The 21,069-nt window shown below is 33.0% G+C and overlaps 15 non-coding genes across 15 annotated transcripts; all 15 read right to left on the reverse strand.

Annotated features, from left to right (window-relative positions):
• Positions 1–712: 712 nt before the first annotated feature.
• LOC137397838 (U1 spliceosomal RNA) lies at positions 713–876 on the reverse strand. The gene has a single exon (XR_010978885.1). It is a non-coding gene; the product is annotated as a U1 spliceosomal RNA (small nuclear RNA).
• Positions 877–2,084: 1,208 nt separating this feature from the next.
• On the reverse strand, positions 2,085–2,248 carry LOC137397718 (U1 spliceosomal RNA). The gene has a single exon (XR_010978769.1). It is a non-coding gene; the product is annotated as a U1 spliceosomal RNA (small nuclear RNA).
• Positions 2,249–3,452: 1,204 nt separating this feature from the next.
• Positions 3,453–3,616, reverse strand: LOC137397849 (U1 spliceosomal RNA). Its single transcript, XR_010978894.1, has one exon. It is a non-coding gene; the product is annotated as a U1 spliceosomal RNA (small nuclear RNA).
• Positions 3,617–4,824: 1,208 nt separating this feature from the next.
• On the reverse strand, positions 4,825–4,988 carry LOC137397719 (U1 spliceosomal RNA). The gene has a single exon (XR_010978770.1). It is a non-coding gene; the product is annotated as a U1 spliceosomal RNA (small nuclear RNA).
• Positions 4,989–6,196: 1,208 nt separating this feature from the next.
• Positions 6,197–6,360, reverse strand: LOC137397850 (U1 spliceosomal RNA). Its single transcript, XR_010978895.1, has one exon. It is a non-coding gene; the product is annotated as a U1 spliceosomal RNA (small nuclear RNA).
• A 1,201-nt stretch (positions 6,361–7,561) lies between these two features.
• LOC137397785 (U1 spliceosomal RNA) lies at positions 7,562–7,725 on the reverse strand. Its single transcript, XR_010978835.1, has one exon. It is a non-coding gene; the product is annotated as a U1 spliceosomal RNA (small nuclear RNA).
• Positions 7,726–8,926: 1,201 nt separating this feature from the next.
• Positions 8,927–9,090, reverse strand: LOC137397819 (U1 spliceosomal RNA). Its single transcript, XR_010978867.1, has one exon. It is a non-coding gene; the product is annotated as a U1 spliceosomal RNA (small nuclear RNA).
• A 1,210-nt stretch (positions 9,091–10,300) lies between these two features.
• LOC137397786 (U1 spliceosomal RNA) lies at positions 10,301–10,464 on the reverse strand. The gene has a single exon (XR_010978836.1). It is a non-coding gene; the product is annotated as a U1 spliceosomal RNA (small nuclear RNA).
• Positions 10,465–11,666: 1,202 nt separating this feature from the next.
• Positions 11,667–11,830, reverse strand: LOC137397813 (U1 spliceosomal RNA). Its single transcript, XR_010978861.1, has one exon. It is a non-coding gene; the product is annotated as a U1 spliceosomal RNA (small nuclear RNA).
• Positions 11,831–13,033: 1,203 nt separating this feature from the next.
• LOC137397851 (U1 spliceosomal RNA) lies at positions 13,034–13,197 on the reverse strand. The gene has a single exon (XR_010978896.1). It is a non-coding gene; the product is annotated as a U1 spliceosomal RNA (small nuclear RNA).
• A 1,203-nt stretch (positions 13,198–14,400) lies between these two features.
• Positions 14,401–14,564, reverse strand: LOC137397721 (U1 spliceosomal RNA). Its single transcript, XR_010978772.1, has one exon. It is a non-coding gene; the product is annotated as a U1 spliceosomal RNA (small nuclear RNA).
• Positions 14,565–15,774: 1,210 nt separating this feature from the next.
• Positions 15,775–15,938, reverse strand: LOC137397791 (U1 spliceosomal RNA). The gene has a single exon (XR_010978840.1). It is a non-coding gene; the product is annotated as a U1 spliceosomal RNA (small nuclear RNA).
• Positions 15,939–17,141: 1,203 nt separating this feature from the next.
• LOC137397722 (U1 spliceosomal RNA) lies at positions 17,142–17,305 on the reverse strand. The gene has a single exon (XR_010978773.1). It is a non-coding gene; the product is annotated as a U1 spliceosomal RNA (small nuclear RNA).
• A 1,203-nt stretch (positions 17,306–18,508) lies between these two features.
• Positions 18,509–18,672, reverse strand: LOC137397775 (U1 spliceosomal RNA). The gene has a single exon (XR_010978825.1). It is a non-coding gene; the product is annotated as a U1 spliceosomal RNA (small nuclear RNA).
• Positions 18,673–19,883: 1,211 nt separating this feature from the next.
• LOC137397659 (U1 spliceosomal RNA) lies at positions 19,884–20,047 on the reverse strand. Its single transcript, XR_010978714.1, has one exon. It is a non-coding gene; the product is annotated as a U1 spliceosomal RNA (small nuclear RNA).
• Between the last annotated feature and the right edge of the window lie 1,022 nt (positions 20,048–21,069).

Below are 21,069 nucleotides of genomic sequence, written 5' to 3' on the forward strand. Positions count from 1 at the left end.
TAACCTTAGAACCATGGTGAGTCGGCTGTTTAGGGTCATTAATGTTTTCTTGTGTTGCTTTTCAACTGTCGATTATAACAGTTGCAGTTCATAGTTACGTAAATATTGTAAACTTTCAATTTGATTGCTGCCTGTTTATGAACCATGCTTCCAATAGAGAACCAATATAGAAGAAGTGTTGTGAAAACGGCCTCGCTTCAATTGGACACTATCTACAGAAGTTAGCCATTTCAAAACTTTCCAACCTATTTGAATCCATAATACAAAATGATCAGTAGAAAGGCGTCCACAAACTAGTTCTAATATTGTCACAATAATATGAATATCAAATAACTTTTTTTGTTATTGCTGTAGTGTTTGCTGCGATTTTACTAAAGGAATACCTGGGAAAATCGATTATCTCAATCATCAATATTATAGTCTCGTTAAACGTCTTAATCATATCCATTGTTTTATTTTATTAATTCAAAATGTGGTTTTTAATCTGAACTTAAGGAACTTCAATGAAAAATAATTTTCAGGAACACTACTGTATCAGCCCTTTTTTATAGCGTTTAAAGAAGTTTAATAGGTTTAAACATGAAAATATCGTTATATTTTGCACCGGCCGAAACTTGAGTTGTCAGCTCAGCTGACCTGTTGACAAAGCGGCTATACTGTTTACAGCTATAGCTGTCAGAAAACAATCTGTAGATTTTTGTCATTATATTTTTAGGGGATAGCGCGAACGCAGTCCCCCACTACCAAAAATTATGCACCCGAGTTACCCACATTTGGGATAATCGCAGGCGTCAACCAAACCGAAGTGCAATGGTAAGGCCTCTTCCTGAGGAATCCACCTTCTTGATCATGGATATCCCTGTGCCAGGTAAGTATGAGTTGTGCTACCCTAGACATGTTAGTAGACTAAGCCATGCGCAAGTATAATGCAGTGTCAAAACAAGTTTTTACGTTTTCCGAAATTAAACTTTGTTTATTGTTTCAAATATACTTTGAAAAAACTGAATAATTTGTTATGAATTAATTGAATAACTAGATGAAAGCACGCTTATACTTAAAACAATTTTTGCAGATTGACAATAGACAGGGGAAACGATTTTAAAATATGAAATCCATTAAATAAATAACTAGCTTAAAATGAAAAAATGACGGTTTAACTTTAACTTTGGGCATTCGCCAATATTACATATTTCTAATATAATTAAAATATAACAAACAACTTAAAGTAACAATGGAATAAACACATGAATCAACATCGAATAACATCTTATAATAACTTAGTCAAAGTTTCGACAATACAAAACAATCACCCATGACAAACGTCTACACTCATCCATGTTTGTTTCATCACAAAGTCGACATCAGATAACCTTAGAACCATGGTGAGTCGGCTGTTTAGGGTCATAAATGTTTTCTTGTATTACTTTTCAACTGTCGATTATAACAGTTGCAGTTCATAGTTACGTAAATATTGTAAACTTTCAATTTGATTGCTGCCTGTTTATGAACCATGCTTCCAATAGAGAACCATTATAGAAGAAGTGTTGTGAAAAAGGCCTCTCTTATATTGAACACTACCTACGGAAGACCACTATTTCAAAACTTTCCAACCTATTTGAATCCATAATACAAAATGATCAGTATAAAGGCGTCCACAAAGAAGTTCTAATATTGTCCCAATAATATGAATATCAATTAAAGTTTTTGTTATTGCTGTAGTGTTTGCTACGATTTTACTAAAGGAGTACCTGGGAAAATCGATTATCTCAATCATCAATATTATAGTCTCGTTAAACATCTTAATCATATCCATTGTTTTATTTTACTAATTCAAAATGTGGTTTTTAATCTGAACTTAAGGAACTTTAATGAAAAATGAAAAATAATTTTCAGGAACACTACTGTATCAGCCCTTTTTTATAGCGTATATAGAATTTTAATAGGTTTAAACATGAAACTATCGTTATATTTTACACCGGCCGAAATTTGATTTGTTAGCGCAGCAGACCTGTTGACAAAGCGGCTATACTGTTTATAGCTATAGCTGTCAGAAAACAGTCTGTAGATTCTTGTCATTATATTTTTAGGGGATAGCGCGAACGCAGTCCCCCACTACCAAAAATTATGCACCCGAGTTACCCACATTTGGGATAATCGCAGGCGTCAACCAAACCGATGTGCAATGGTAAGGCCTCTTCCTGAGGAATCCACCTTCTTGATCATGGATATCCCTGTGCCAGGTAAGTATGAGTTGTGCTACCCTAGACATGTTAGTAGACTAAGCCATGCGCAAGTATAATGCAGTGTCAAAACAAAGTTTTACACTTTCCGAAATTAAACTTTGTTTATTGTTTCAATTATACTTTGAAATAAATTGAGTCATTTGTTATGAATTAATTGAATACCTAGATGAAAACACGCTTATACATAAAACAATATTTGTGGATTGACAATAAACAGGGGAAACGATTTTAAAATATGAAATCCATTAAATAAATAACTAGTTTAAAATGAAAAAATGACGGTTTAAATTTAACTTTGGGCATTCGCCAATATTACATATTTCTAATATAATTAAAATATAACAAACAACTTCAAAGTAACAATGGAATAAACACATGAATCAACATCGAATAACATCTTATAATAACTTAGTCAAATTTTCGACAATACAAAACAATCACCAATGACAAACGTCTACACTCATCCGTGTTTGTTTCATCACAAAGTCGACATCAGATAACCTTAGAACCATGGTGAGTCGGCTGTTTAGGGTCATTAATGTTTTCTTGTGTTGCTTTTCAACTGTCGATTATAACAGTTGCAGTTCGTAGTTCTGTAAATATTGTCAACTTTCAATTTGATTGCTGCCTGTTTATGAACCATGCTTCCAATAGAGAACCAATATAGAAGCAGTGTTGTGAAAACGGCCTCTCTTCAATTGAACACTACCTATAGAAGCTAGCCATTTCAAAACTTTTCAACCTATATGAATCATTAGTACAAAATGATCAGTAGAAAGGGGTCCAAAAGCTATTTCTAATATTGTCACAATAACATGAATATCAATTAACTTTTTTTGTTATTGCTGTAGTGTTTGCTACGGTTTTACTAAAGGAGTTCCTGGGAAAATCGATTATCTCAATCATCCATATTATAGTCTCGTTAAACGTCTTAATCATATCCATTGTTTTATTTTATTAATTCAAAATGTGGTTTTTAATCTGAACTTAAGGAACTTTAATGAAAAATAATTTTCAGGAACACTACTGTATCAGCCCTTTTTTATAGCGTATATAGAATTTTAATAGGTTTAAACATGAAAATATCGTTATATTTTGCACCGGCCGAAATCTGATTTGTTAGCGCAGCTGACCTGTTGACAAAGCGGCTATACTGTTTACAGCTATAGCTGTCAGAAAACAATCTGTAGATTTTTGTCATTATGTTTTTAGGGGATAGCGCGAACGCAGTCCCCCACTACCAAAAATTATGCACCCGAGTTACCCACATTTGGGATAATCGCAGGCGTCAACCAAACCGAAGTGCAATGGTAAGGCCTCTTCCTGAGGAATCCACCTTCTTGATCATGGATATCCCTGTGCCAGGTAAGTATGAGTTGTGCTACCCTAGACATGTTAGTAGACTAAGCCATGCGCAAGTATAATGCAGTGTCAAAACAAATTTTTACGCTAATCGAAATTAAACTTTGCGTATTGTTTCAATTATACTTTGAAAAAACTGAATAAGTTGTTATGAATTAATTGAATAACTAGATGAAAGCACGCTTATACTTAAAACAATTTTTGCAGATTGACAATAGACAGGGGAAACGATTTTAAAATATGAAATCCATTAAATAAATAACTAGCTTAAAATGAAAAAATGACGGTTTAAATTTAACTTTGGGCATTCGCCAATATTACGGTAGATACTTCTAATATAATCAAAATATAACAAACAACGTCAAAGTAACAATGGAATAAACACATGAATCAACATCGAATAACATCCTATAATAACTTAGTCAAATTTTCGACAATACAAAACAATCACCAATGACAAACTTCTACACTCATCCGTGTTTGTTTCATCACAAAGTTGACATCAGATAACTTTAGAACCATGGTGAGTCGGCTGTTTAGGGTCATTAATGTTTTCTTGTGTTGCTTTTCAACTGTCGATTATAACAGTTGCAGTTCATAGTTCTGTAAATATTGTAAACTTTCAATTTGATTGCTGCCTGTTTATGAACCATGCTTCCAATAGATAACCAATATAGAAGCAGTGTTGTGAAAACAGCCTCGCTTCAATTGAACACTACCTATAGAAGCTAGCCATTTCAAAACTTTCCAACCTATAGGAATCATTAGTACAAAATGATCAGTAGAAAGGGGTCCAAAAGCTATTTCTAATATTGTCACAATAATATGAATATCAATTAACCTTTTTTGTTATTGCTGTAGTGTTTGCTACGATTTTACTAAAGGAGTACCTGGGAAAATCGATTATCTCAATCATCAATATTATAGTCTCGTTAAACGTCTTAATCATATCCATTGTTTTATTTTATTAATTCAAAATGTGGTTTTTAATCTGAACTTAAGGAACTTTAATGAAAAATAACTTTTAGGCGCACTACTGTATCAGCCCTTTTTTATAGCGTATATAGAACTTTAATAGGTTTAAACATGAAAATATCGTTATATTTTGCACCGGCTGAAATCTGATTTGTCAGCGCAGCTGACCTGTTGACAAAGCGGCTATACTGTTTACAGCTATAGCTGTCAGAATTCAATCTGTTGATTTTTGCCATTATATTTTTAGGGGATAGCGCGAACGCAGTCCCCCACTACCAAAAATTATGCACCCGAGTTACCCACATTTGGGATAATCGCAGGCGTCAACCAAACCGATGTGCAATGGTAAGGCCTCTTCCTGAGGAATCCACCTTCTTGATCATGGATATCCCTGTGCCAGGTAAGTATGAGTTGTGCTACCCTAGACATGTTAGTAGACTAAGCCATGCGCAAGTATAATGCAGTGTCAAAACAAAGTTTTACGCTTTCCGAAATTAAACTTTGTTTATTGTTTCAAATATATTTTGAAAAAACTGAATAATTTGTTATGAATTAATTGAATAACTAGATGAAAACACGCTTATACATAATACAATCTTTGTGGATTGACAATAGACAGGGGAAACGATTCTAAAATATGAAATCCATTAAATAAATAACTAGTTTAAAATAAAAAATGACGGTTTAAATTTAACTTTGGGCATTCGCCAATATTACATATTTCTAATATAATTAAAATATAACAAACAACTTCAAAGTAACAATAGAATAAACACATGAATCAACATCGAATAACATCTTATAATAACTTAGTCAAACTTTCGACAATACAAAACAATTACCAATGACAAACGTCTACACCCATCCGTGTTTGTTTCATCACAAAGTCGACATCAGATAACCTTAGACCCATGGTGAGTTGGCTGTTTAGGGTCATTAATGTTTTCTTGTGTTGCTTTTCAACTGTCAATTATAACAGTTGCAGTTCATAGTTAAGTAAATATTGTAAACTTTCAATTTGATTGCTGCCTGTTTATAAACCATGCTTCCAATAGAGAACCAATATAGAAGAAGTGTTGTGAAAACGGCCTCGCTTCAATTGAACACTATCTACAGAAGTTAGCCATTTCAAAACTTTCCAACCTATATGAATCCTTAATACAAAATGATCAGTCGAAAAGCGTCCACATACTAGTTCTAATATTGCCACAATAATATGAATATCAATTAACTTTTTTTGTTATTGCTGTAGTGTTTGCTACGATTTTACTAAAGGAGTACCTGGGAAAATCGATTATCTCAATCATCAATATTATAGTCTCGTTAAACGTCTTAATTATATCCATTGTTTTATTTTATTAATTCAAAATGTGGTTTTTAATCTGAACTTAAAGAACTTTAATGAAAATTAAAAAATAATTTTCAGGAACACTACTGTATCAGCCCTTTTTATAGCGTATATAGAACTTTAATAGGTTTAAACATGAAGATATCGTTATATTTTGCACCGGCCGAAATCTGATTTGTCAGCCCAGCTGACCTGTTGACAAAGCGGCTATACTGTTTACAGCTATAGCTGTCAGAAAACAATCTGTAGATTTTTGTCATTATATTTTTAGGGGATAGCGCGAACGCAGTCCCCCACTACCAAAAATTATGCACCCGAGTTACCCACATTTGGGATAATCGCAGGCGTCAACCAAACCGAAGTGCAATGGTAAGGCCTCTTCCTGAGGAATCCACCTTCTTGATCATGGATATCCCTGTGCCAGGTAAGTATGAGTTGTGCTACCCTAGACATGTTAGTAGACTAAGCCATGCGCAAGTATAATGCAGTGTCAAAACAAATTTTTACGCTTTCCGAAATTAAATTTTGTTTATTGTTTCAAATATACTTTGAAAAAACTGAATCATTTGTTATGAATTAATTGAATACCTAGATGAAAACACGCTTATACATAAAACAATTATTGTGGATTGACAATAAACCGGAGAAACGATTTTAAAATATGAAATCCATTAAATAAATAACTAGTTTAAAATGAAAAAATGACGGTTTAATTTTAACTTTGGGCATTCGCCAATATTACATATTTCTAATATAATTAAAATATAACAAACAACTTCAAAGTAACAATGGAATAAACACATGAATCAACATCGAATAACATCTTATAATAACTTAGTCAAACTTTCGACAATACAAAACAATCACCAATGACAAACATCTACACTCATCCGTGTTTGTTTCATCACAAAGTCGACATAAGATAACCTTAGACTCATGGTGAGTTGGCTGTTTAGGGTCATTAATGTTTTCTTGTGTTGCTTTTCAACTGTCGATTATAACAGTTGCAGTTCATAGTTACGTAAATATTGTAAACTTTCAATTTGATTGCTGCCTGTTTATAAACCATGCTTCCAATAGAGAACCAATATAGAAGAAGTGTTGTGAAAACGGCCTCTCTTCAATTGAACACTACCGACGGAACATAATTATTTCAAAACTTTCCAACCTATTTGAATCCTTAATACAAAATGATCAGTAAAAAGGCGTCCACAAATTAGTTGTAATATTGTCACAATAACATGAATATCAATTAACTTTTTTTGTTATTGCTGTAGTGTTTGCTACTAAAGGAGTACCTAGGAATATCGATTATCTCAATCATTAATATTATAGTCTCGTTAAACGTCTTAATCATATCCATTGTTTTATTTTATTAATTCAAAATGTGGTTTTTAATCTGAACTTAAGGAACTTTAATGAAAAATGAAAAATAATTTCCAGGAACACTACTGTATCAGCCCTTTTTATAGCGTATATAGAATTTTAATAGGTTTCAACATGAAAATATCGTTATATTTTGCACCGGCCGAATTCTGATTTGGCAGCGCAGCTGACCTGTTGACAAAGCGGCTATACTGTTTACAGCTATAGCTGCCAGAAAACAGTCTGTAGATTTTTGTCATTATATTTTTAGGGGATAGCGCGAACGCAGTCCCCCCTTACCAAAAATTATGCACCCGAGTTACCCACATTTGGGATAATCGCAGGCGTCAACCAAACCGAAGTGCAATGGTAAAGCCTCTTCCTGAGGAATCCACCTTCTTGATCATGAATATCCCTGTGCCAGGTAAGTATGAGTTGTGCTACCCTAGACATGTTAGTAGACTAAGCCATGCGCAAGTATAATGCAGTGTCAAAACAAAGTTTTACGCTAATCGAAATTAAACTTTGCTTATTGTTTCAAATTTACTTTGAAAAAACTGAATCATTTGTTATGAATTAATTGAATAACTAGATGAACACACGCTTATACATAAAACGATCTTTGCGGATTGACAATAGACAGGAAAACGATTTTAAAATTTGAAATAGATTAAATAAATAACTAGTTTAAAGTGAAAAAATGACGGTTTAAGTTTAACTTTGGGCATTCGCCAATATTACATATTTCTAATATAATCAAAATAAAACAAACAACTTCAAAGTAACAATGGAATAAACACATGAATCAACATCGAATAACATCTTATAATAACTTAGTCAAACTTTCGACAATACAAAACAATCACCAATGACAAACGTCTACACTCATCCGTGTTTGTTTCATCACAAAGTCGACATCAGATAACCTTAGACCCATGGTGAGTTGGCTGTTTAGGGTCATTAATGTTTTCTTGTGTTGCTTTTCTACTGTCGATTATAACAGTTGCAGTTCATAGTTACGTAAATATTGTAAACTTTCAATTTGATTGCTGCCTGTTTATAAACCATGCTTCCAATGGAGAACCAATATAGAAGAAGTGTTGTGAAAACGGCCTCTCTTCAATTGAACACTATCTACAGAAGTTAGCCATTTCAAAACTTTCCAACCTATTTGAATCCTTAATACAAAATGATCAGTCGAAAGGCGTCCACATACTAGTTCTAATATTGTCACAATAATATGAATATCAATTAACTTTTTTTGTTATTGCTGTAGTGTTTGCTACGATTTTACTAAAGGAGTACCTGGGAAAATCGATTATCTCAATCATCAATATTATAGTCTCGTTAAACGTCTTAATTATATCCATTGTTTTATTTTATTAATTCAAAATGTGGTTTTTAATCTGAACTTAAGGAACTTTAATGAAAAATAATTTTCAGGAACACTACTGTATCAGCCCTTTTTCTAGCGTTTATAGAATTTTAATAGGTTTAAACATGAAAATATCGTTATATTTTGCACCGGCTGAAATCTGATTTGTCAGCGCAGCTGACCTGTTGACAAAGCGGCTATACCGTTTACAGCTATAGCTGTCAGAAATCAATCTGTAGATTTTTGCCGTTACATTTTTAGGGGATAGCGCGAACGCAGTCCCCCATTACCAAAAATTATGCACCCGAGTTACCCACATTTGGGATAATCGCAGGCGTCAACCAAACCGAAGTGCAATGGTAAAGCCTCTTCCTGAGGAATCCACCTTCTTGATCATGAATATCACTGTGCCAGGTAAGTATGAGTTGTGCTACCCTAGACATGTTAGTAGACTAAGCCATGCGCAAGTATAATGCAGTGTCAAAACAAAGTTTTACGCTAATCGAAATTAAACTTTGTTTATTGTTTCAAATATATTTTGAAAAAACTGAGTCATTTGTTATGAATTAATTGAATAACTAGATGAAAACACGCTTATACATAAAACAATCTTTGTGGATTGACAATAGACAGGGGAAACGATTTTAAAATATGAAATCCATTAAATAAATAACTAGCTTAAAATGAAAAAATGACGGTTTAAATTTAACTTTGGGCATTCGCCAATATTACATATTTCTAATATAATTAAAATATAACAAACAACTTCAAAGTAACAATGGAATAAACACATGAATCAACATCGAATAACATCTTATAATAACTTAGTCAAATTTTCGACAATACAAAACAATCACCAATGACAAACGTCTACACTCATCCATGTTTGTTTCATCACAAAGTCGACATCAGATAACCTTAGAACCATGGTGAGTCGGCTGTTTAGGGTCATTAATGTTTTCTTGTGTTGCTTTTCAACTGTCGATTATAACAGTTGCAGTTCATAGTTACGTAAATATTATAAACTTTCAATTTGATTGCTGCCTGTTTATGAACCATGCTTCCAATAGAGAACCAATATAGAAGCAGTGTTGTGAAAACGGCCTCGCTTCAATTGAACACTATCTACAGAAGTTAGCCATTTCAAAACTTTCCAACCTATATGAATCCTTAATACAAAATGATCAGTCGAAATGCGTCCACAAACTAGTTCTAATATTGTCACAATAATATGAATATCAATTAACTTTTTTTGTTATTGCTGTAGTGTTTGCTACGATTTTACTAAAGGAGTACCTGGGAAAATCGATTATCTCAATCATCAATATTATAGTCTCGTTAAACGTCTTAATTATATCCATTGTTTTATTTTATTAATTCAAAATGTGGTTTTTAATCTGAACTTAAAGAACTTCAATGAAAATTAAAAAATACTTTTCAGGAACACTACTGTATCAGCCCTTTTTTATAGCGTATATAGAACTTTAATAGGTTTAAACATGAAGATATCGTTATATTTTGCACCGGCTGAAATCTGATTTGTCAGCCCAGCTGACCTGTTGACAAAGCGGCTATACTGTTTACAGCTATAGCTGTCAGAAAACAATCTGTAGATTTTTGTCATTATATTTTTAGGGGATAGCGCGAACGCAGTCCCCCACTACCAAAAGTTATGCACCCGAGTTACCCACATTTGGGATAATCGCAGGCGTCAACCAAACCGAAGTGCAATGGTAAGACCTCTTCCTGAGGAATCCACCTTCTTGATCATGGATATCCCTGTGCCAGGTAAGTATGAGTTGTGCTACCCTAGACATGTTAGTAGACTAAGCCATGCGCAAGTATAATGCAGTGTCAAAACAAAGTTTTACGCTTTCCGAAATTAAACTTTGTTTATTGTTTCAAATATATTTTGAAAAAACTGAGTCATTTGTTATGAATTAATTGAATAACTAGATGAAAACACGCTTATACATAAAAAAATATTTGCGGATTGACAATAAACAGGGGAAACGATTTTAAAATATGAAATCCATTAAATAAATAACTAGTTTAAAATGAAAAAATGACGGTTTAAATTTAACTTTGGGCATTCGCCAATATTAGATATTTCTAATATAATTAAAATATAACAAACAACTTCAAAGTAACAATGGAATAAACACATGAATCAACATCGAATAACATCTTATAATAACTTAGTCAAAGTTTCGACAATACAAAACAATCACCAATGACAAACGTCTACACTCATCCGTGTTTGTTTCATCACAAAGTCGACATCAGATAACCTTAGAACCATGGTGAGTCGGCTGTTTAGGGTCATTAATGTTTTCTTGTGTTGCTTTTCAACTGTCGATTATAACAGTTGCAGTTCATAGTTACGTAAATATTGTAAACTTTCAATTTGATTGCTGCCTGTTTATGAACCATGCTTCCAATAGATAACCAATATAAAAGAAGTGTTGTGAAAACGGCCTCTCTTCAATTGAACACTACCGACAGAAGATAACTATTTCAAAACTTTCCAACCTATTTGAATCCTTAATACAAAATGATCAGTAGAAAGGCGTCCACAAATTAGTTGTAATATTGTCACAATAACATGAATATCAATTAACTTTTTTTGTTATTGCTGTAGTGTTTGCTACTAAAGGAGTACCTGGGAAAATCGATTATCTCAATCATCAATATTATAGTCTCGTTAAACGTTTTAATTATATCCATTGTTTTATTTTATTAATTCAAAATGTGGTTTTTAATCTGAACTTAGAGAACTTTAATGAAAATTAAAAAATAATTTGCAGGAACACTACTGTATCAGCCCTTTTTTATAGCGTATATAGAACTTTAATAGGTTTAAACATGAAGATATCGTTATATTTTGCACCGGCTGAAATCTGATTTGTCAGCCCAGCGGACCTGTTGACAAAGCGGCTATACTGTTTACAGCTATAGCTGTCAGAAAACAATCTGTAGATTTTTGTCATTATATTTTTAGGGGATAGCGCGAATGCAGTCCCCCACTACCAAAAGTTATGCACCCGAGTTACCCACATTTGGGATAATCGCAGGCGTCAACCAAACCGAAGTGCAATGGTAAGGCCTCTTCCTGAGGAATCCACCTTCTTGATCATGGATATCCCTGTGCCAGGTAAGTATGAGTTGTGCTACCCTAGACATGTTAGTAGACTAAGCCATGCGCAAGTATAATGCAGTGTCAAAACAAATTTTTACGCTTTCCGAAATTAAACTTTGTTTATTGTTTCAAATATACTTTGAAAAAACTGAATAATTTGTTATGAATTAATTGAATACCTAGATGAAAACACGCTTATACATAAAACAATATTTGTGGATTGACAATAAACCGGGAAAACGATTTTAAAATATGAAATCCATTAAATAAATAACTAGTTTAAAATGAAAAAATGACGGTTTAAATTTAACTTTGGGCATTCGCCAATATTACATATTTCTAATATAATTAAAATATAACAAACAACTTCAAAGTAACAATGGAATAAACATATGAATCAACATCGAATAACATCTTATAATAACTTAGTCAAATTTTCGACAATACAAAACAATCACCAATGACAAACGTCTACACTCATCCATGTTTGTTTCCTCACAAAGTCGACATCAGATAACCTTAGAACCATGGTGAGTCGGCTGTTTAGGGTCATTAATGTTTTCTTGTGTTGCTTTTCAACTGTCGATTATAACAGTTGCAGTTCATAGTTACGTAAATATTGTAAACTTTCAATTTGATTGCTGCCTGTTTATGAACCATGCTTCCAATAGATAACCATTATAGAAGCAGTGTTGTGAAAACGGCCTCTCTTCAATTGAACACTACCGACGGAAGATAACTATTTCAAAACTTTCCAACCTATTTGAATCCATAATACAAAATGATCAGTAGAAAGGCGTCCACAAACTAGTTCTAATATTGTCACAATAATATGAATATCAATTAACCTTTTTTGTTATTGCTGTAGTGTTTGCTACGATTTTACTAAAGGAGTACCTGGGAAAATCGATTATCTCAATCATCAATATTATAGTCTCGTTAAACGTCTTAATCATATCCATTGTTTTATTTTATTAATTCAAAATGTGGTTTTTAATCTGAACTTAAGGAACTTTAATGAAAAATAATTTTCAGGAACACTACTGTATCAGCCCATTTTTATAGCGTTTATAGAACTTTAATTGGTTTAAACATGAAAATATCGTTATATTTTGCACCGGCCGAAATCTGATTTGTCAGCGCAGCTGACCTGTTGACAAAGCGGCTATACTGTTTACAGCTATAGCTGTCAGAAATCAATCTGTAGATTTTTGCCATTATATTTTTAGGGGATAGCGCGAACGCAGTCCCCCACTACCAAAAATTATGCACCCGAGTTACCCACATTTGGGATAATCGCAGGCGTCAACCAAACCGAAGTGCAATGGTAAGGCCTCTTCCTGAGGAATCCACCTTCTTGATCATGGATATCCCTGTGCCAGGTAAGTATGAGTTGTGCTACCCTAGACATGTTAGTAGACTAAGCCATGCGCAAGTATAATGCAGTGTCAAAACAAAGTTTTACGCTTTCCGAAATTAAACTTTGTTTATTGTTTCAAATATATTTTGAAATAAATTGAGTCATTTGTTATGAATTAATTGAATAACTAGATGAAAACACGCTTATACATAAAACAATCTTTGTGGATTGACAATAGACAGGGGAAACGATTTTAAAATATGAAATCCATTAAATAAATAACTAGTTTAAAATGAAAAAATGACGGTTTAAATTTAACTTTGGGCATTCGCCAATATTACATATTTCTAATATAATTAAAATATAACAAACAACTTCAAAGTAACAATGGAATAAACACATGAATCAACATCGAATAACATCTTATAATAACTTAGTCAAAGCTTCGACAATACAAAACAATCACCAATGACAAACGTCTACACTCATCCGTGTTTGTTTCATCACAAAGTCGACATCAGATAACCTTAGACCCATGGTGAGTCGGCTGTTTAGGGTCATTAATGTTTTCTTGTGCTGCTTTTCAACTGTCGATTATAACAGTTGCAGTTCATAGTTACGTAAATATTGTAAACTTTCAATTTGATTGCTGCCTGTTTATGAACCATGCTTCCAATAGATAACCATTATAGAAGCAGTGTTGTGAAAACGGCCTCTCTTCAATTGAACACTACCGACGGAAGATAACTATTTCAAAATTTTCCAACCTATTTGAATCCATAATACAAAATGATCAGTAGAAAGGCGTCCACAAACTAGTTCTAATATTGTCACAATAATATGAATATCAATTAACCTTTTTTGTTATTGCTGTAGTGTTTGCTACTAAAGGAGTACCTGGGAAAATCGATTATCTCAATCATCAATATTATAGTCTCGTTAAACATCTTAATCATATCCATTGTTTTATTTTGTTAATTCAAAATGTGGTTTTTTATCTGAAATTAAGGAATTTTAATGAAAAATGAAAAATAATTTTCAGGAACACTATTGTATCAGCCCTTTTTTATAGCGTATATAGAATTTTAATAGGTTTAAACATGAAAATATCGTTATATTTTGCACCGGCTGAAATCTGATTTGTCAGCGCAGCTGACCTGTTGACAAAGCGGCTATACCGTTTACAGCTATAGCTGTCAGAAAACAATCTGGAGATTTTTGCCATTACATTTTTAGGGGATAGCACGAACGCAGTCCCCCACTACCAAAAATTATGCACCCGAGTTACCCACATTTGGGATAATCGCAGGCGTCAACCAAACCGAAGTGCAATGGTAAGGCCTCTTCCTGAGGAATCCACCTTCTTGATCATGGATATCCCTGTGCCAGGTAAGTATGAGTTGTGCTACCCTAGACATGTTAGTAGACTAAGCCATGCGCAAGTATAATGCAGTGTCAAAACAAAGTTTTACGCTTTCCGAAATTAAACTTTGTTTATTGTTTCAAATATATTTTGAAAAAACTGAGTCATTTGTTATGAATTAATTGAATAACTAGATGAAAACACGCTTATACATAAAACAATCTTTGTGGATTGACAATAGACAGGTGAAACGATTTTAAAATATGAAATCCATTAAATAAATAACTAGTTTAAAATGAAAAAATAACGGTTTAAATTTAACTTTGGGCATTCGCCAATATTAGATATTTCTAATATAATTAAAATATAACAAACAACTTCAAAGTAACAATGGAATAAACACATGAATTAACATCGAATAACATCTTATAATAACTTAGTCAAATTTTCGACAATACAAAACAATCACCAATGACAAACGTCTACACTCATCCGTGTTTGTTTCATCACAAAGTCGACATCAGATAACCTTAGAACCATGGTGAGTCGGCTGTTTAGGGTCATAAATGTTTTCTTGTATTACTTTTCAACTGTCGATTATAACAGTTGCAGTTCATAGTTACGTAAATATTGTAAACTTTCAATTTGATTGCTGCCTGTTTATGAACCATGCTTCCAATAGAGAACCAATATAGAAGCAGTGTTGTGAAAACGGCCTCGCTTCAATTGAACACTATCTACAGAAGTTAGCCATTTCAAAACTTTCCAACCTATTTGAATCCTTAATACAAAATGATCAGTCGAAAGGCGTCCACAAACTAGTTCTAATAGTGTCACAATAATATGAATATCAATTAACTTTTTTTGTTATTGCGGTAGTGTTTGCTACGATTTTGCTCAAGGAGTACCTGGGAAAATCGATTATCTCAATCGTCAATATTATAGTCTCGTTAAACGTCTTAATCATATCCATTGTTTTATTTTATTAATTCAAAATGTGGTTTCTAATCTGAACTTAAGGAACTTTAATGAAAAATGAAAAATAATTTTCAGGAACACTACTGTATCAGCCCTTTTTTATAGCGTTTATAGAACTTTAATAGGTTTAAACATGAAAATATCGTTATATTTTGCACCGGCTGAAATCTGATTTGTCAGCGCAGCTGACCTGTTGACAAAGCGGCTATACTGTTTACAGCTATAGCTGTCAGAAATCAATCTGTAGATTTTTGCCATTATATTTTTAGGGGATAGCGCGAACGCAGTCCCCCACTACCAAAAATTATGCACCCGAGTTACCCACATTTGGGATAATCGCAGGCGTCAACCAAACCGAAGTGCAATGGTAAGGCCTCTTCCTGAGGAATCCACCTTCTTGATCATGGATATCTCTGTGCCAGGTAAGTATGAGTTGTGCTACCCTAGACATGTTAGTAGACTAAGCCATGCGCAAGTATAATGCAGTGTCAAAACAAATTTTTACGCTAATCGAAATTAAACTTTGCTTATTGTTTCAATTATACTTTGAAAAAACTGAATAATTTGTTATGAATTAATTGAATACCTAGATGATAGCAAGCTTATACTTAAAACAATCTTTGCAGATTGACAATAGACAGAGGAAACGATTTTAAAATATGAAATCCATTAAATAAATAACTAGTTTAAAATGAAAAAATGACGGTTTAAATTTAACTTTGGGCATTCGCCAATATTACATATTTCTAATATAATTAAAATATAACAAACAACTTCAAAGTAACAATGGAATAAACACATGAATCAACATCGAATAACATCTTATAATAACTTAGTCAAATTTTCGACAATACAAAACAATCACCAATGACAAACGTCTACACTCATCCATGTTTGTTTCCTCACAAAGTCGACATCAGATAACCTTAGAACCATGGTGAGTCGGCTGTTTAGGGTCATTAATGTTTTCTTGTGTTGCTTTTCAACTGTCGATTATAACAGTTTCAGTTCATAGTTACGTAAATATTGTAAACTTTCAATTTGATTGCTGCCTGTTTATGAACCATGCTTCCAATAGATAACCATTATAGAAGCAGTGTTGTGAAAACGGCCTCTCTTCAATTGAACACTACCGACGGAAGATAACTATTTCAAAACTTTCCAACCTATTTGAATCCATAATACAAAATGATCAGTAGAAAGGCGTCCACAAACTAGTTCTAATATTGTCACAATAATATGAATATCAATTAACCTTTTTTGTTATTGCTGTAGTGTTTGCTACGATTTTACTAAAGGAGTACCTGGGAAAATCGATTATCTCAATCATCAATATTATAGTCTCGTTAAACGTCTTAATCATATCCATTGTTTTATTTTATTAATTCAAAATGTGGTTTTTAATCTGAACTTAAGGAACTTTAATGAAAAATAATTTTCAGGCACACTACTGTATCAGCCCTTTTTTATTGCGTATATAGAATTTTAATAGGTTTCAACATGAAAATATCGTTATATTTTGCACCGGCTGAAATCTGATTTGTCAGCGCAGCTGACCTGTTGACAAAGCGGCTATAGCGTTTACAGCTATAGCTGTCAGAAAACAATCTGTAGATTTTTGCCATTACATTTTTAGGGGATAGCACGAACGCAGTCCCCCACTACCAAAAATTATGCACCCGAGTTACCCACATTTGGGATAATCGCAGGCGTCAACCAAACCGAAGTGCAATGGTAAGGCCTCTTCCTGAGGAATCCACCTTCTTGATCATGGATATCCCTGTGCCAGGTAAGTATGAGTTGTGCTACCCTAGACATGTTAGTAGACTAAGCCATGCGCAAGTATAATGCAGTGTCAAAACAAAGTTTTACGCTTTCCGAAATTAAACTTTGTTTATTGTTTCAAATATATTTTGAAAAAACTGAGTCATTTGTTATGAATTAATTGAATAACTAGATGAAAACACGCTTATACATAAAACAATCTTTGTGGATTGACAATAGACAGGGGAAACGATTTTAAAATATGAAATCCATTAAATAAATAACTAGTTTAAAATGAAAAAATGACGGTTTAAATTTAACTTTGGGCATTCGCCAATATTACATATTTCTAATATAATTAAAATATAACAAACAACTTCAAAGTAACAATGGAATAAACACATGAATCAACATCGAATAACATCTTATAATAACTTAGTCAAATTTTCGACAATACAAAACAATCACCAATGACAAACGTCTACACTCATTCGTGTTTGTTTCATCACAAAGTCGACATCAGATAACCTTAGAACCATGGTGAGTCAGCTGTTTAGGGTCATTAATGTTTTCTTGTGTTGCTTTTCAACTGTCGATTATAACAGTTGCGGTTCATAGTTCTGTAAATATTGTCAACTTTCAAATTGATTGCTGCCTGTTTATGAACCATGCTTCCAATAGAGAACCAATATAGAAGAAGTGTTGTGAAAACGGCCTCGCTTCAATTGAACACTACCGACGGAAGATAACTATTTCAAAACTTTCCAACCTATTTGAATCCATAATACAACATGATCAGTAGAAAGGCGTCCACAAACTAGTTCTAATATTGTCACAATAATATGAATATCAATTAACCTTTTTTGTTATTGCTGTAGTGTTTGCTACGATTTTACTAAAGGAGTACCTGGGAAAATCGATTATCTCAATCATCAATATTATAGTCTCGTTAAACGTCTTAATCATATCCATTGTTTTATTTTATTAATTCAAAATGTGGTTTTTAATCTGAACTTAAGGAACTTTAATGAAAAATAATTTTCAGGCACAATACTGTATCAGCCCTTTTTTATTGAGTTTATAGAATTTTAATAGGTTTAAACATGAAAATATCGTTACATTTTGCACTGGCCGAAATCTGATTTGTCAGCACAGCTGACCTGTTGACAAAGCGGCTATACTGTTTACAGCTATAGCTGTCAGAAAACAATCTGTAGATTTTTGCCATTATATTTTTAGGGGATAGCGCGAACGCAGTCCCCCACTACCAAAAATTATGCACCCGAGTTACCCACATTTGGGATAATCGCAGGCGTCAACCAAACCGAAGTGCAATGGTAAGGCCTCTTCCTGAGGAATCCACCTTCTTGATCATGGATATCCTTGTGCCAGGTAAGTATGAGTTGTTCTACCCTAGACATGTTAGTAGACTAAGCCATGCGCAAGTATAATGCAGTGTCAAAACAAAGTTTTACGCTTTCCGAAATTAAACTTTGTTTATTGTTTCAAATATATTTTGAAATAAATTGAGTCATTTGTTATGAATTAATTGAATAACTAGATGAAAACACGCTTATACATAAAACAATCTTTTTGGATTGACAATAGACAGGGGAAACGATTTTAAAATATGAAATCCATTAAATAAATAACTAGTTTAAAGTGAAAAAATGACGGTTTAAATTTAACTTTGGGCATTCGCCAATATTAGATATTTCTAATATAGTTAAAATATAACAAACAACTTCAAAGTAACAATGGAATAAACACATGAATCAACATCGAATAACATCTTATAATAACTTAGTCAAAGTTTCGACAATACAAAACAATCACCAATGACAAACGTCTACACTCATCCGTGTTTGTTTCATCACAAAGTCGACATCAGATAACCTTAGACCCATGGTGAGTCGGCTGTTTAGGGTCATTAATGTTTTCTTGTGTTGCTTTTCAACTGTCGATTATAACAGTTGCAGTTCATAGTTACGTAAATATTGTAAACTTTCAATTTGATTGCTGCCTGTTTATGAACCATGCTTCCAATAGAGAACCAATATAGAAGCAGTGTTGTGAAAACGGCCTCGCTTCTATTGAACACTATCTACAGAAGTTAGCCATTTCAAAACTTTCCAACCTATTTGAATCCATAATACAAAATGATCAGTCGGAAGGCGTCCACAAACTAGTTCTAATATTGTCACAATAATATGAATATCAATTAACTTTTTTTTCTATTGCTGTAGTGTTTGCTACGATTTTACTAAAGGAGTACCTGGGAAAATCGATTATCGCAATCATCAATATTATAGTCTCGTTAAACGTCTTAATCATATCCATTGTTTTATTTTATTAATTCAAAATGTGGTTTTTAATCTGAACTTAAGCAACTTTAATGAAAATTAAAAAATAATTTTCAGGAACACTACTGTATCAGCCCTTTTTTATAGCGTATATAGAACTTTAATAGGTTTAAACATGAAGATATCGTTATATTTTGCACCGGCTGAAATCTGATTTGTCAGCCCAGCTGACCTGTTGACAAAGCGGCTATACTGTTTACAGCTATAGCTGTCAGAAAACAATCTGTAGATTTTTGCCATTATATTTTTAGGGGATAGCGCGAACGCAGTCCCCCACTACCAAAAATTATGCACCCGAGTTACCCACATTTGGGATAATCGCAGGCGTCAACCAAACCGAAGTGCAATGGTAAGGCCTCTTCCTGAGGAATCCACCTTCTTGATCGTGGATATCCTTGTGCCAGGTAAGTATGCGTTGTGCTACCCTAGACATGTTAGTAGACTAAGCCATGCGCAAGTATAATGCAGTGTCAAAACAAATTTTTACGCTAATCGAAATTAAACTTTGCTTATTGTTTCAATTATACTTTGAAAAAACTGAATAATTTGTTATGAATTAATTGAATAACTAGATGAAAGCACGCTTATACTTAAAACAATCTTTGCAGATTGACAATAGACAGAGGAAACGATTTTAAAATATGAAATCCATTAAATAAATAACTAGTTTAAAATGAAAAAATGACGGTTTAAATTTAACTTTGGGCATTCGCCAATATTACATATTTCTAATATAATTAAAATATAACAAACAACTTCAAAGTAACAATGGAATAAACACATGAATCATCATTGAATAACATCTTATAATAACTTAGTCAAATTTTCGACAATACAAAACAATCACCAATGACAAACGTCTACACTCATCCATGTTTGTTTCCTCACAAAGTCGACATCAGATAACCTTAGAACCATGGTGAGTCGGCTGTTTAGGGTCATTAATGTTTTCTTGTGTTGCTTTTCAACTGTCGATTATAACAGTTGCAGTTCACAGTTATGTAAATATTGTAAACTTTCAATTTGATTGCTGCCTGTTTATGAACCATGCTTCCAATAGAGAATCAATATAGAAGAAGTGTTGTGAAAACGGCCTCTCTTCAATTGAACACTACCGACGGAAGATAACTATTTCAAAACTTTCCAACCTATTTGAATCCATAATACAACATGATCAGTAGAAAGGCGTCCACAAACTAGTTCTAATATTGTCACAATAATATGAATATCAATTAACCTTTTTTGTTATTGCTGTAGTGTTTGCTACGATTTTACTAAAGGAGTACCTGGGAAAATCGATTATCTCAATCATCATTATTATAGTCTCGTTAAACGTCTTAATCATATCCATTGTTTTATTTTATTAATTCAAAATGTGGTTTTTAATCTGAACTTAAGGAACTTTAATGAAAAATAATTTTCAGGCACAATACT

Source organism: Watersipora subatra, chromosome 5 (assembly GCF_963576615.1).
Source record: "Watersipora subatra chromosome 5, tzWatSuba1.1, whole genome shotgun sequence".
Classification (NCBI taxonomy): domain Eukaryota; kingdom Metazoa; phylum Bryozoa; class Gymnolaemata; order Cheilostomatida; family Watersiporidae; genus Watersipora; species Watersipora subatra.